The 14,455-nt window shown below is 49.6% G+C and overlaps 1 long non-coding RNA gene across 8 annotated transcripts in view; it reads right to left on the bottom strand.

Annotated features, from left to right (window-relative positions):
• Positions 1–14,084, bottom strand: part of LOC142433091 (uncharacterized) — a 37,371-nt gene extending 23,287 nt beyond the window's left edge. For 3 of the 8 annotated variants that reach the window (XR_012781084.1, XR_012781082.1, XR_012781088.1), the window contains exons 1-3: positions 13,825–14,084; positions 11,080–11,251; positions 8,287–8,491 (exon numbers count right to left, since the gene is read on the bottom strand). This is a non-coding gene — a long non-coding RNA (uncharacterized LOC142433091). The other 5 variants (XR_012781087.1, XR_012781083.1, XR_012781085.1 and 2 more) reach the window with 5 other exon arrangements.
• Positions 14,085–14,455: the final 371 nt, after the last annotated feature.

The following is a 14,455-nucleotide window of genomic DNA, read 5'->3' as shown; positions in this document are numbered from 1 at the left end:
CACGGGGACTGCACAATGAGCTGAAGCGCACGGAGGCTTGTGAACATGGCGCAAGGCCCGGCAGGGTTCCATTGAAATGTGCAGAAGGTCACATGGGTCTGAACGGACTCGGCACCTAACAGCAACTGCAGCTCAGAAGGCAGGGAGGTTGGGATCCTGGCTCCCATCCTGCCCATCACAGGCAGCCCACGTGGTGTCCATATTGGAGATTTATTTTGCAGGAGACCCCGATGGTGCCGCAAAGGCGAGCGCGCTCCGAAAAGGAGCTGCATTCTCAATCTCTACATGAAGGGTCGGACGGACGCGATAGTCCATGTGTGCAAGAGAGACACTGTGACAACAGTTCCCAGGAAATCAGCCACTCGTCCTGCTGCACTCTGTAAGTCCACTTGATGGATAAGCCAAGACCTTGTCCAAGAACACCTACGCAAATACGGAAACAGGACAACAGAAATCTGAGTGCCTGATCACCTCGATTTCTGATAGAAATGTTCTACAAAGACATGTCACAAGACAGAGGCACTTGGGCGCACATACATGTACTCACAGTGGCAAACATATATATGAAGAGGCTTGTAAAGTTTTCTTCAGGAATATAATGAGAGTATAATGGAATCCATCCATGTACTTTTTCAAGTAGCCTGGTATTTCTTCCTCGCGTAGCACAAACAGTTTACAACCAGCCATTACAAAAGAGTCAAACAAACGAAAACTATTAAAGAAAAGCAGGGGAAAAAAAGTCTGGAGAGTAAATCCCTCCCCATGCCTTCTCTTCCGTCACTTCCTCAAAGAGAATAAGCCACAAACTCTCCTTGCACAGTTCTACACAGGAACACCTGGCGCCGCCCTAAATGGGGGAAAGAATCCACAGCAACACCAGCAAGACGGCGCTTGGGGTCTATCTTACTGACATCACCTATCAAAGAAACAAGGGTGTATCCGAGGCACTTGGCGCATCTGGTCACCCCAAAGTAAAGGGAAAGTGGCAAGGCCAGGAACCCACATTGCCATGCCGACCAGGCCCACGAGAGCCATGGGTGACGTCCTCTGCGGCAGCCACCTTTGGGACAAAGGCAATCTCCTAATCCTAAACAGGAACTGAAGACATTTTCAAGGACACGCTCAAATTGTGGTGAAGTTCCACTGGAGCTTGTGCTAGGGCAGTGCAGACCGGGCGCCAAGCTGAGCCTTAGCTTCTTGTGCCCGACTTGTCCGGCGCCTTGACTATCTGCCTCATCCCATAGCCTGTGTCCGCAGCTTCCTGGACTGTGCTCACCACGTGTCTTGGTCTTAGGGGCTTTGGACATGGTGGGAACCTGTCCTTTCTCCTTCCCGTAACCTTGACTTTTCTCAACACTTAGGCCTTCCCAGAAGTAGGCAACAATCCATTGGTTTCACAAACAATTTCCACATGAAGGCAGAAAGTCGAGCACATCACATATTGAAAGCAACGTTTCCTCCTGGACCTCTTGCTCAGGCCTTTGCCTTAGAAAGAAAACACTACCAACATCAACTACGTTTGCCTCCCGAAGCGCTTCTTCCCTACGTGGGTGGTGGCCACAGTCCGAATCAGAGAGAAAGGCTGTCCCCCAGAGGACTCGCCTTTTTCCGGGCCCTGGCAGACATCCTTGATGAGTGGTGGGCGTAGGGGCAGGGCAGTGGGACTGACAACCAAGACAAGCCTCAAGGCACAGGGTTGGCCTTCTGGAGCTGAGGTGAGCCTGGGACTAGGACCTGGGGGCCAGCGGAGCATGAAAGGGAGCAGCCTCCTTTTTTATGGCACTCTTGGCTCCGATGGCCTCCTGGGAAGCGACGGTCTGTAAATGCCACGTGCTGGGCCTCTGCCCTTCTAGACGACGGATCTGGGAAAACTCAGGCCAGACCCTGGCAAGGCCTGTAACACTCAAGACAGGACACTGCAACCGCCCCTTCTTGCATGCAGGCCTCTGATCCCTGCCACTGGCTTCTGAACTCTTCGGAAGGCTCTTGGGACTCCCCATTCGTCCACGATCATCTGGTCTCTTGCTCGACAAGCTCCTGTCTTCTATTGAACAGGATAGAGGCACAACCCAGGTCCACACCCACTGCCACCATGTGCTCTCCAGAGAACATCGTCTTCAACTCGGTCCCACTACGGCCAGGGAGGTCGAGCCTCCTCCTGCTCATGAGTACGAGACCAGGGATAAAAGGCAAATTATACACAGTTAGTGCTCAGCCACTCTCTCAGTAGCTCGCATCATTCTTGCACATACGTGGCGGTCACCAAGGGTTGTGCTTTGCATTCTTGTGTGCCACTGGCCGAGCATCATGGCCCTCTGCCTCTTGCTTTGCCCTTCCTCGGTTTCTTGAGTAGGTTCCTGATTGGGGCACAAATGCCCATTGACTCGCAGAGCTCTGAGTTTGCAGGGAGCGTGATTTAGTCAAGCCTGAGAGCCTGAGTCCCTGTCCGTCAGGAAGTGAACCAGTCCACCAAAAGAAACGCAGCGGATCCCGGTGCTTTCAGTAGTTTCTGCTTGGTGGCAGTATTGCACCACAAAGAATGCTAGTATCTCCCCAGAGCTGCACCCTCTACCCTCGGCTCTGAACAAGAAAAGAAAATCAAAACACCAAACACTGTCTAGCTTCCCAAAACTTGATGTCTCTCATCTGGTCCACTTCTGGCTTTCCAACACATCTCTTTTACCAATTCCCTCAAGCACCTGCTTTTAAAGAGTGCATTAGGTTTCTTTTCTTCTTGACAAGCTGGAATTACTAGGCATCACACATTTGCCAACGGGACAGACCAAAATCTGTGCATACCTATACCCTCAGTGCCCCAGCTTAGCTCTGAACTCAAGAACGAGACTGCTTCCCTACAGCGAGCACACCAGCACCGCACCCCACTGACCAGAGACCATTCCAACATGAGGTTTCCTATGTCTCACCTACAACTCCGTTAGGTTCGCATTTCAAGTGTGTTCCCTCTTTTGGAAACGTCACACCAAGAACTCAGGGGTACGACAAGAATTCAATCTTAAGAGAACCAGATTCTCTGAAATAGTAGAAAGACAACTTCCGGATAACCTCTTTCCTTTGGGAAATACAGTCATCAATGTGACATGTACTCTCTCAGATCTTCCCTGCCCCTCTGTGCAGACATCTCTGGGAGAACACCCAAGAACGGATTCCCAAGCCTCTTTCCCCAGGCCCTCAGGAGACCATCAGCAACCCGGAAATGGAAGAGCTCTCTCCATTATGGGCCAAGCGGCACCAAACCCATTGTTTATCAGGGGTACTTTCTGGAGCATGCAGCCCCATAATGAGCCACCCAATTACTTAGCTCTGAAGGTTGACCTTTACCTATCACATTTGCCTGCACACACACTCACACTAGGATCACTTTGAGGTTATGGTCTGCCTCCAAGCAAGTGACCCAAGACAGAGAAAATCAGAGCTAGGCGGGAAGAGGCAGAGGGATGAATGGCTGTAAAGAAAGAGAGGAAGCAAGGTAGGTCTGCAGGAAGATAAACCATCCTGAACTCGTGTCAATGGAGAATCCCAGGCTATTCACTCATTGCCCATCCACCCTCCCTCGGGGCAGTCTGAGCAGTGGGTACAAGGACATGAAAACTAGGGAGATGTTTTCCAAGCGCAGATGTGCAAAGGGAAGGCCATAGGTTTTGTGAAGGTAAAGGAATCAGAGGATTATATTTGAATGCTGCTTAAGGGCTCAGCACAACAGTGAACAGAAAACACGACCATCTATTAGCTTTCCTTTGTATTGAGAACTGGAGCTGGACAGAAGCAAAAATTAAGTCGAGTTCTCACTATTAAGAAGGGTTGACACGAGTAAAGAGGGAGAAGTTGCGGAAATGGGGTCCTAGTTCCATAGTTTGGGGCGATATCTAATGATTTCTGACAGATAAGACGGGATTCACAAGGCCACAAACATGAGCACAGGAGATCCACACACTGTGCATGTATGTCGATGGGTTGAGTGGGTCACATAATAGACAACCGTTCACGGAGAGTTTTATGGCAGAGACTGAAAGGCAAGTGACTCTCCCAGGACCACCAGATCTCATAGCACCTTGTGCTCTCATTCTCCTTCATGCACCTCCAACCCGGGGCACCGAACGGGCAATGTCTCCCTGGGATCCCCAAGGATGACCCAGGGCTGCTCTCTCTGAGGATGGGCTCCCGAGTCCTTCCCTAGAGGAGGGTATTCAGGAGTCCAGAGAGGGAAAGATGGCGAGGGTGAGAGCAAATCAAGATCCTGACTCGTCCAGCCAAGAGCCAATCTCCTGTAAAAGCCGCCCAGCTCAGGAAAACCTGCCTAGCAACGCATGTGAGCAAAGATCTGGGGCCTGTTACCAAAAGGAGCCCTCACGACATGGTGTTTAAAGCACTGGGCTGCTAACGGAAAAGTCGTGGTTTGAATCCATCAGCTGATCCCCGACAGAGAGAAAGACCATGGCCTTGCAAATCCTATGAGGCAATTCTACTCGGTCCTACAGGGTAGCTACAGTCCAAGTGGGCTCAGACGTGACGAGTCTGGCTTTTCTGGTATCACGCACTCACGCTGGAACTGATGTGAGGGGGCTTCAAAAAGCCAGGGGACAAATCCATTTCTTTTATTCCCATTTTTCTGCGAACCCTAACCCCCTCATATACTTATGAACAGTCTCCGGGCGCGTACTTGGTGACTAATGTCACGTTGGGCAGGTTGAATCCTCTCATTGCTGCCGCTAACGCATGCTACCTGGCCATGAGCTTCCTTCAAGCGTGCGGCCAAGACCACTCTGTGTGGCAATGCGGGGACTCTGGACCACAGCCAGGTCAGCAGGAGCCAGGCCGACTCCACAGTATGGTGGTTCACTGTGGGGCTAGCCGGAGGTTAAGGCCTGCGCTACGACAAGGCTGTGTTAGGGGAAGTCGGGGACTCTGGAACAGCCTAGGCCATGAAAGTTGCGGTGGTCTGTCTCTCCAGGGAAGCCCAAGCAAACCAGGCTCACAATGCCCAGGAAGTAGGCTTGTTAGCAGGCAGGTTTGGGAGAACATGGAAAGCGCTATTCCATGCCAAGTTTACATGGTAACTGAGAACGTCTTCAGTGACTGAAAAAAAAACAAAACGGAGGAGTTCTACTGCAGTAGATTGTACTAGCTCCACCCAGATATGGCAGCCATCAAGGCCCCAGCTTTCGCTTCCTGGACCCAACCTGCTGGAAACCATGCTGGCTGCCCCGTAGTGGATCCTGACTCTTCACCCTTTGGGTCAGACCTAGACCTTGGTCTAAGAAACTGGCCACTCGGCACACCCTGTCCTGAGTCCTTCTTGAAGGCCCCGAAAGTCATCAAAGCCAAGGCCTCCTCAGCAATCAACAGCGGTGGGTCCCCGGGCTTCACGGTTTCCAGTCAGAAGCACTGTTGCACCCGAGATGCCAGTGTACGTGTCCCTCATCATCACTCTGCTTAGCAAAAGCATGTTATTGGGGGCGAATACAACTCTTATCATGACTAATGCATCCATCCATTGTGTCAAGCACATTTGTACATTGGCTGCCATCATCATTCCCAAAACATTTGCTTTCTACATGAGCCCTTGCTATCTGCTCCTCATTTTTCCCCTCCTCCCCCTCTCCTCCCTTCTTTTGACCCCTAGGTAATTTATAAATTATTGTTATTTTGTCATGTCTTATACTGTCCGAAATTTCCCTTCACGTTCACCAACTTTTCTGATATTTATCACCCAGAGAGGGGGTAATATGTAGATCCTTGTAATCGATTCCCCCTTTCTACCCCACCTTCCCTCCAGCCTACCGGTATTGCCACTATCACCACTGATCCTAAAGGGTTTGTCTGTCCTGGATTCCCTGTGTTCCCAGTTCCTATGTGTACAAGTGAAGATCCTCTGGTCTAGCCCGATTTGTAAGGTAGAATGGGAATCATGATAGTATGGGAGGGGGAGGGGGAAGCATTTACGAACTTGAGGAAAGTTGTGTTTCATCATTGCCACACTGCACCCTAACTCACTCGTCTCCTCGCTGCCACCCTTTTATAAGGGGATGTCCAGCTGCCTACAGATGGGCTTTGTGTTCCCACTATGCTCTCCCCCTCATTCACAATGATATGACTTTTTGTGCATTGATGCCTGATAGCTGATCACTTCGACACCTCATGATCACACAGGCTGGTGTGCTTCTTCCACATGGGTGAGTTGCTTCTGACCTACAGGGCCGCTATTTCTCTTAAAGCTATATCTTTTGATAGCTAGACACAATCAGTGTTCTTCAACACATTTGCTTATGCATCCACTTTGTCTTCAGGGATCTCAAGTTGGGAAGGTGAGCATCATGGAGCCTCATCGCCACTTTCAGTTGCCTCACTTTTTCTGGTTTCTTTCTGTTTAACTGCCATGGAGAGTTACCTTAGTTCCTCTCTAGATAACCACTTCAGAAAATCTGGGGGGAATTCCTTTATCATATCATTACATTTTTTCATGACTGTTTTAACATACACCCAGTATTAAGCAGCCAAAGCCTTTGGAGACCTTTACCGTAGAGTCTTCACAAAAATGGCCCTGGCTGTCATCACCTGCTGTGTGGCACACTGAAGTCTGGTCATTCATTGATGACATATAATTGAAAAAATTGACTGCCATCAAGTGAATGCCTAATCATAGTGACTCTAGAGGACCGGACAGCTGCCCCGGGGAGTGTCTGAGATTTTAACGCTTTACAGGACGGCAAAGCCCTGTCTCTCCCTGGAGGGACAGCTGGTGGATTCAAACTGCTTCCATGCAGTTAGCACCCAATCTGGTAGCCACTGCATTAGCAGGGCTCCTGTGTTACAGGACTCAAGCTAACAAACCCATACATCACTACCCTCAAGTCGATGTCAACTCATAGCGACCCTATAAGACAGGGCAGAGCTGCGCTGGTAGGTTTCCAAGTCTGTTACAGGAGTGAAAACAAACAGAAGCAAGCAACCACAGTGCCTTCTAGTCGAAGCTCACTCATAGCGACCCTACAGCACAGGACTGAACGGCCTCTGTGAGTTTCTAAGGTAGTGGTAACTACCTAGATAGTAGAAAGCCTTGTCTTATTCCCGGGGAGCAGCTGGTGGTGTCAAACGGCCAAACTTACAGAATACAGCCCAACTCGCAAAAACTACACCACCATGGTTCACTGACCTTAATAGAGGGGATGAACCATGTCTTCCCTTAGAGGCAGCTTGAAAGTCTACTTTACTCGAGTCCCTAACTAAAGATACCACCCTCAGTTGTCCCCAGGGGTAGAGTCTGCTAAAAGATGGCCACTTCTCCATCAAAGCCATGCCTCCCTCCATATGTAAGAGCCATATGGGACACAGGAAAATCTCAGGACCATTTGGAAGATCATATTCAAAATGGATGTGAAGTGGAGGCAGCCACGGAGACCAGATGCAAGAGAATCTACGGCACAGGGGCGCCGAGGAGCAGAGCCAAGACTATGGAGTACCTTTCCCCATCTGGTCCAAGACTGTGAAACTGTGAGACAGAGTACAGGAGGTCTAGCTTCCTTGCCCACAACACAGATACCGAGGGACCACGAGGCTGACAGGCTGAGCACCAGAGAGACTCGGTTGCTGGATGAGGAGAGGTGTTGCTGTGGACTAATGACTATTTCCTCACTGTTTGCTGATCATGACGTGTGGCAACCTATGAATTTCCCTAAAAACCCCTGACTGTGAGTCTTGTCTGAGTTCTGGGTGTCCAAGGCAACCAATGATCACACTCACCACAGAAACATGTGTTGTGGGAAGAACAGCTGGTGTCAGAATAGGGCAAAGAAGGATAGAGCATGGGGGCGGGGTGTCAGACTCCTGTCTCGCGGCAATGGGGATGAGAGAGGAGGTGAGATACAGCCCGATGCCATTTACCAAAATGGACCTCAAATATGGGGCACTAAGTAGGATCGTGAAAGGGGCTCTTACTGTCTTCTGAAGTGCCATGGCCACTGAGGAGGATTCCTGCCACTGCCACCAAGGCCTACTCGCTCGGGGGCTGGGTTCCTGAGTCAATATATGGCATGAGTTGGCCTCCAAGTTAGAAAAGCAAAGAAGACAATGATATAGGAAATCAAGTTACACATCTCTACTGAAAACAAGAGTCCATTTCTTCTGAAAGCTAAACTTCTAAGACCAATATATCTGCTACATGAAGAAAAATTGGGGTATCTGTTAACACGGAATTCTGACAGAGAAGTCTTATCTATGCAGTCATATAAATACATATGCACGTATGTATACACTCACAGTAATACGTACGTGTGTACCTCTGTGAGTGTACCAGTGTGCTGGATCTCCTCTGGGGTGCAGAAATACTTTGTTCGCAGCTACGAACTTGAAGGCAGTTGTTCGAACGCACTCAGCAATGCTGCAGAAGAAAGGGTTGGCCATCTGCTTCCAAAAGGCTCAGCCCAAGACACTGGTTCCGGAATGTATCTGAGGAGGATGTCTGAAATCCCTGAAACTTTTAAGGACAAATTGACATAGATCAATGCACCCAGGAGTTCTCAGTCGTCCCTTCCTTCCACTATACCCACAACAATAAGAGCCATGAACCAAACTGTGGTTAACACAGATTCCAATACATAACCTGGGCTTGATCATAATACACATAGATAGTAACACAGATTTATCTTTTGTGATAGTTAGATTTCATGTCAACTACTGTCCCTGCATGAGGGTAGAGATGAAGCCCAACCTATTAATCAGTGAGGCCTGATGGTGCTTCCTTGGGGTTGTAGAGTTTTTATAACGACATTGAGAATGTCTCTGCCTTTGGTTGCTCTTTGCCTTCCTGCTTGCTTGTATTCTGCCTGAGGCTCTAAAGAGTGGCCAATGAGCCCTGCCATACCACTGTGGGCCTTGGTCCACACAACACTGCACCCCCTCCGCCTCTCCCCTCCAGCTCTGCCCATGACCGCTCAGTTTCCTGTTTTGATTTCTTGTTTAATGACCAGCGTCTGCATGAAACTCCAGGAGGCTGTGGCTACCAATGGGGCCAAGGTCTTGATTAGGACAGAACTAGCTTGGCTGGATATAAAGTTCTTTCTCGATATAAAGATTTTCTTACACATCAAAAAAAAATAGCCATGAACCTTGTCTCTAGCGATACTGTCTGATTTCCAACAGGATTGCCTTCTGATGTCCGCATCATAAGTCGATTATGACGTAAGTTAGGTACCTGATTTAAACAAATTTCGTGATTATTGCCTTTTATCATCAGCATCTTTATAAAGATGACCTTTATCATTTGGAATTGGAAATATTACACATAAGCTTATGTACATACATTTTTCATCTCTGCACATTACAAACACACACCAGATCACAACACTTCACATGGCGATGAAGAGGAGATGGACAATGCTGGCTTTTGGTCACACTCAAAATGCATTGCCAACAAGTCGATTCCGACCCTCAGTGAGCCTCCAGGGCAGTGGTTCTCAACCTTCTTAATTCAGCGACCCTTTAACACAGTTCCTCATTCTGTGGCAAGCCCAGAATCATATAACTATTGTCCTTGCCACTTCATAACTGTCATTTTGCTACTGTCATGAATCCAGCGACCCCTGTGAAAGGGTCGTTCGATCCCCAAAGGGGCCCCAACCCACAGGTTGAGAACCACGGCTCTAGGGCAGAGCAGAACTGCCACTGTGGGTTCCCCGGCAGTAGTTGTTTATGGATGTGGGACAGCTTCTCTGTCTCCCTCGGAACCGGGGCCCGTTTCTCCTTGCAGACCTTGCTGTTATCAGTCCCACGTGTAACCCACGACACCACCAGGGCTCCATAAGGAAACATGAAATGGAGCAAACTTTTATAATCAATTTCCTTCATTCTACCAAGCACACGTTTATTTCATGCAACATGCTTTCATAGGAAACCAGTATTTCCAATAACGAAAAGCGTCCGAAAAGAAGAACAGGACGAAAGATGAAACCCCCAAACTGTGGCAGTTGTGCTACGTCATTTTCTACTTCCTGCAATGTGGTTTTGAAAATCTGTTGTTTGTTTTCAGGGGAAGGAGTACCTTGTGACTTGGAGCAACGCGGGCTCTTGCAGGCGATGGACCCTGACTTCTGGACTCTGCGGTGCGCTCCCTGTCCTCCCCGGTCCGTCCAGGGACAGGCTAGACAGCTTTACGTCTCATCCCTGAGCAGTCTGGAGGCAAGTCTTGGGTGCAGCCTTCAAAGCTGTCAATGTCCGTGAACCAGGCCGAGGTGCACAGCACAGTCTGATTTCAGGGCTTCCGGCAGCCAAGGGAGGCTTCCATATCCTGGGCCCACCTTTCTTCCTACCACCCTCCTGAAACCCCGTGAGCACTTTACACGCCGCAGAGAAGAAGGCGCTGTGAGTAGTAGAGTCCAGACGCATAATCTAGGTTAGGGACCACTACGTTGTAAACCCTAGGGAAAACACAGTTGACCTTACGCAATTTCCACGTCCCTGGATTTCAGTGTGGCCTTCAGTCCTTCATGTTTTCTTACTTTCTCATTCTTCTAGCAAGTGATCTCCTTGTGTTCTCTGTGAGGTGATCAGGAACAGATCCCAAGGTTCTTGCTGAAAAATGACACACATCGCAGGGACTGTCTGACACTAGTGATCTAATAGTTTCATCATCATCTGGAAGACCTGCCTCCTGGAGAAGCCAGACATCTTGGCTGAGAGCCCAACTATTTGGGAGAGCTTGTAACACTTCCTGACTCACCTGGACGAGAGCCTGACCCAGCAAAAGAGACGCAAGTGTAATCAGTTACTTACGCACTCCAGGCCGCTGACGCCTCATTCCCTGCACCCCACCCCAAGGTGGACAGAGTACGCATGCTCCTCCATACGTGTCTAATGCCGCATTAGGAAACAAGGCGTCTCTCAAGATCGCCGTCTATCGCGCTAGAGAACCGTTTGGGAAGCCTCCCATCCTCGCTGTGTGCATCAGGCACAGAGGCTTCCCTGAGTTTTCATCAAGCACCAGAAAGAACTGTCAATCTGGAGCAAAATGACCAGTCCCGTGAAACCTGCTTCTGAAAGGGGAATGCACAGAACAAAAGCACGCACCTTTAACTCGAAGGCCTGGAGAGAAGCCGGATCCTCTCTGTGTGTCTTAGCAGCCTAGTTTCCTCAGTACAGAGTGGCGGGCACCCCCAGGATTCCATTTTCCTTTGCCAGAGTGGGGGTGACAGGTGACCACGTACACTCAAGCCAATTGACGAAGATATCATTCACTCTGCTGAAAGAGAGACTCAGTGTGTTACTGTTATTGCTCCTCAATGTTACTAGATCAGCTCAAAGAATACTAACTTCAACATATTTTGTGTCATGAAACTCAACTCTGCTCCTCTGTTGCGAACGGTGTTGCAATGATTTGGCTCCCACCAAACCAGGGCCTATGAAATCTGCAGGTACAGATCACAAAATTACTTTTCGTGTGTTATGTACAATGTTCACCATGACTTTTATATTTCAAAATCATTGCTTCCCAACTCTGGGCATCTGCGAATATACTGGGATTAATGTGAGTATATTCCCAGACTGGTTTCATCTATTCCCAATGGAATACCAGACTTGGGAGGGGATGGATCACTCCTGGAACTCACTGATCAATGAAAACCAGGGCTCTCTGAAAAACCAACAGCCAACAAGGTAGTCAATGGAGAAAAGATGAGAACAATTCCTCTGAAAAAGGGGACCAGACAAGGATGCCCCTTGTCACCACTCCTAAGCAACATCATATGGAGGTCTGAGCTAACAACATAAGACAAAGGAACGGTATCAAAGGTATTCATCTAGGGAAGGAACAGGCAAAACTATCATTGTTCACAGACCATATGATTCTGTACATCGAAAATCCCGGAAACTCACAAGCGGAGTGTTGGAAGCAATAGAAGAATATGGCAGAGTGGCAGGATACAAGATCAACAAACACAAGTCCATCAGTCTGCTATACACACCGGACAAGATCACAGAAGAGAAAAGTAAAGAGGTAGTACCCTTTACAATAGCCAAGCAAAATGGAAACATCTAGGGATACACCTGACTGACAAAAACGAAAGATCTGCATGAGGAAAATTATAGAACACAATGACCAGAAACCAAGAATGGACTCAACAAACAGAAGAACATCCCATGCTCCTGGATTGCAAGACTCAACATGCCAAAGATATAAGTTCTGCCCAAGCCACTACATGAGTTCAATGCTATCCCGGTATGAATACGACCATGATTCTTCAGAGATCTGGAAAAACTGACTACCTACTTCATATGGAGAGGGAAGAAGCCCAAAAGTAGCAGAGAACTCCTAGAGAAGAAGGACAAAGCGGCAGGGCTTGCTCTACCTGACTTTCGCACGTACTATACGGCCACATTAGCCCAAACAGCGTGGTACTGATATAATGACAGATATTCAGACCAATGGAAAAGAGCTGAAGACGCAGAAATGAAAACATTAGCATACAGGCAACTCCTCTTTGGTAAGGCCCCCAAAAATACTAAGTGGAAAGCAGACGCCTGCTTCAATAAACGTTCCTGGAAACAATGAATTACCTACCTGCAGAAAAAATGAAGCAAGACCCTTCACTCAGCCCATGCAGAAGAATAAACTCCAGGTGAATCACAGACCTGGAGGTAAAACCCCAAACAATTACGGCCATTAAGGAGGGAATTTGGACAAGCCGGAGAACCTTGGAATAAGCTATCAGAAAGGGGGAAGGACACAAACACAGAGGAGGCACAGATTGAGAACTGGGATATACTGAAGATAAATCACCTGTGTACATCGAAAGAATTCACCAAGAGAGCAAGAAGAGAGCCCACAGCCTGGGAAAACATCTTTAGCAATGACACATCTGACAAAGGCCTTATTACTAAAATCTACAATAATTTTCAAGCTTACACTAAGAAACAAAGTAACTTCCCACTGTGGAGGTGGGCAAAAGACCTAAACAGAAGTTTCACAGGAGCAGAAATCTGAATGAAGAGTAAATATGAGACAATGTTCCCGATCATTAGCCATAAGAGAAATGCAAATTAAAACAACTGGGAGATTCCACCTAACACTCTCAAAGTTAGCCCAATTCAAGAAACCAGAGAGTAGCAAGTGTTGGGGGGCAAGTGGAGAGGTAGGAACTCTATAAAGATTTACAGTCTCAGGAACACACAGAGCCACTGGGACCTTACCAATAGGGTCACTATGACTCACAACCGGATTGACGGCAAGGAGGTGTAAATTTCAGAACCAATTACATGAACTCTTAGCTGTGCTGCTAAGAACCAAGAACTAAAGACCGTTAGAGCAAGCCCTCCTGCTTTGTCCTTCTTCGGTCTGGGCCCTGCTGTCCTAAGCCATCACTTCCCCTTTGCTTGCACTGCTTCCTGCTGTTCACATGGACAGCAAAGCCAAGGGCAGAGTTGCTCACATGGGGCCTGGAGCCAAGTGCTCTGTACCCAACGCCCTAAAAGTGACTGCAACCCCACAGCTCACACACGGGTCCATTGTAAGGGTCAGGAGACGCACGCAGTCCTCATTCAGCCCATTTCCGCTCTCCCCATCTCTCTCACCCTCGGCGCTAAGTGTCCGCTCACCAGGAGCACGAGCGGAGGAAGGCAGCTGGCCCCAGGCAGGCAGGCTCCATCCGCCCATGGACAGGAACGCCCAGCACGACACTGACTCCGTGGGTTGCATGGAAATACTCGCAGGGAATGCGCAGAGTGAAGCCTGCTCCAGCAGCTCCGGGGCACTGCGCTGCCAGCAGCTTTCCAGCAACTTCGAGAAGGGCGTTCAGTGCAAGCGTGCCCCGGGCTCACCTCTCCTGCAGGGCCTGTGGATGGCAGCGCCTTTCCAGGCGCGCGCGGGCTCTGAGGCCCGCTTCGCAGGTGGTGGTGGACTGGCGCGCGGCCTCCGCAACGCGGCAAAGCCGCCGGTCCCCAATGGCGGCGGGGTGCCACCCGCGCGCCCTCCCGCCCCTGGGAAGCCAGGACGCCCGCGCCCTGGGTCGCTGCCCTTGGAGGCCTGGCTGGCTGGCAGCCGGAAGGGCCCGCTGCCCACTTTCAGGAAAGGGAAGGGGCGCCTGGGAACCACGTGCTGTGGCCACGCCCAGAAACGCTGCGCCGCCCCTCGGGGTCCTATTGCGCCCAGATGTTCTCCTGGGAGACCCCTGTCCCGCGCATGCGCGTCCATCAGAAAAGGCAGGGGAGCAGGTCAGGGCGCAGGCGCAGGTAGGAGAGGGTTAGGCAGGGTCCAAGCCCAGGAAGCAGTGCTTAAAGGCGGCACAGCCACTCTAAGGATGCCCGTCATTTCCTTTCTGAAATAAAGGATCCTGACAGCTTGGTACCCTTCACAGGTAGGGGGCACCTGGAGTTAAGGAACTCCAGCATGGCATGCCTCTCTGCTGAGGAATGGGAACTGGGCAGGTCCTTCCATTAGTTCCCAGGGCAA

Source organism: Tenrec ecaudatus, chromosome X (genome assembly GCF_050624435.1).
Source record: "Tenrec ecaudatus isolate mTenEca1 chromosome X, mTenEca1.hap1, whole genome shotgun sequence".
Taxonomy (NCBI): Eukaryota; Metazoa; Chordata; class Mammalia; order Afrosoricida; family Tenrecidae; genus Tenrec; species Tenrec ecaudatus.
Note: the sequence above shows the minus strand (reverse complement) of the source record. Positions and strands in the feature narration are given on the sequence as shown.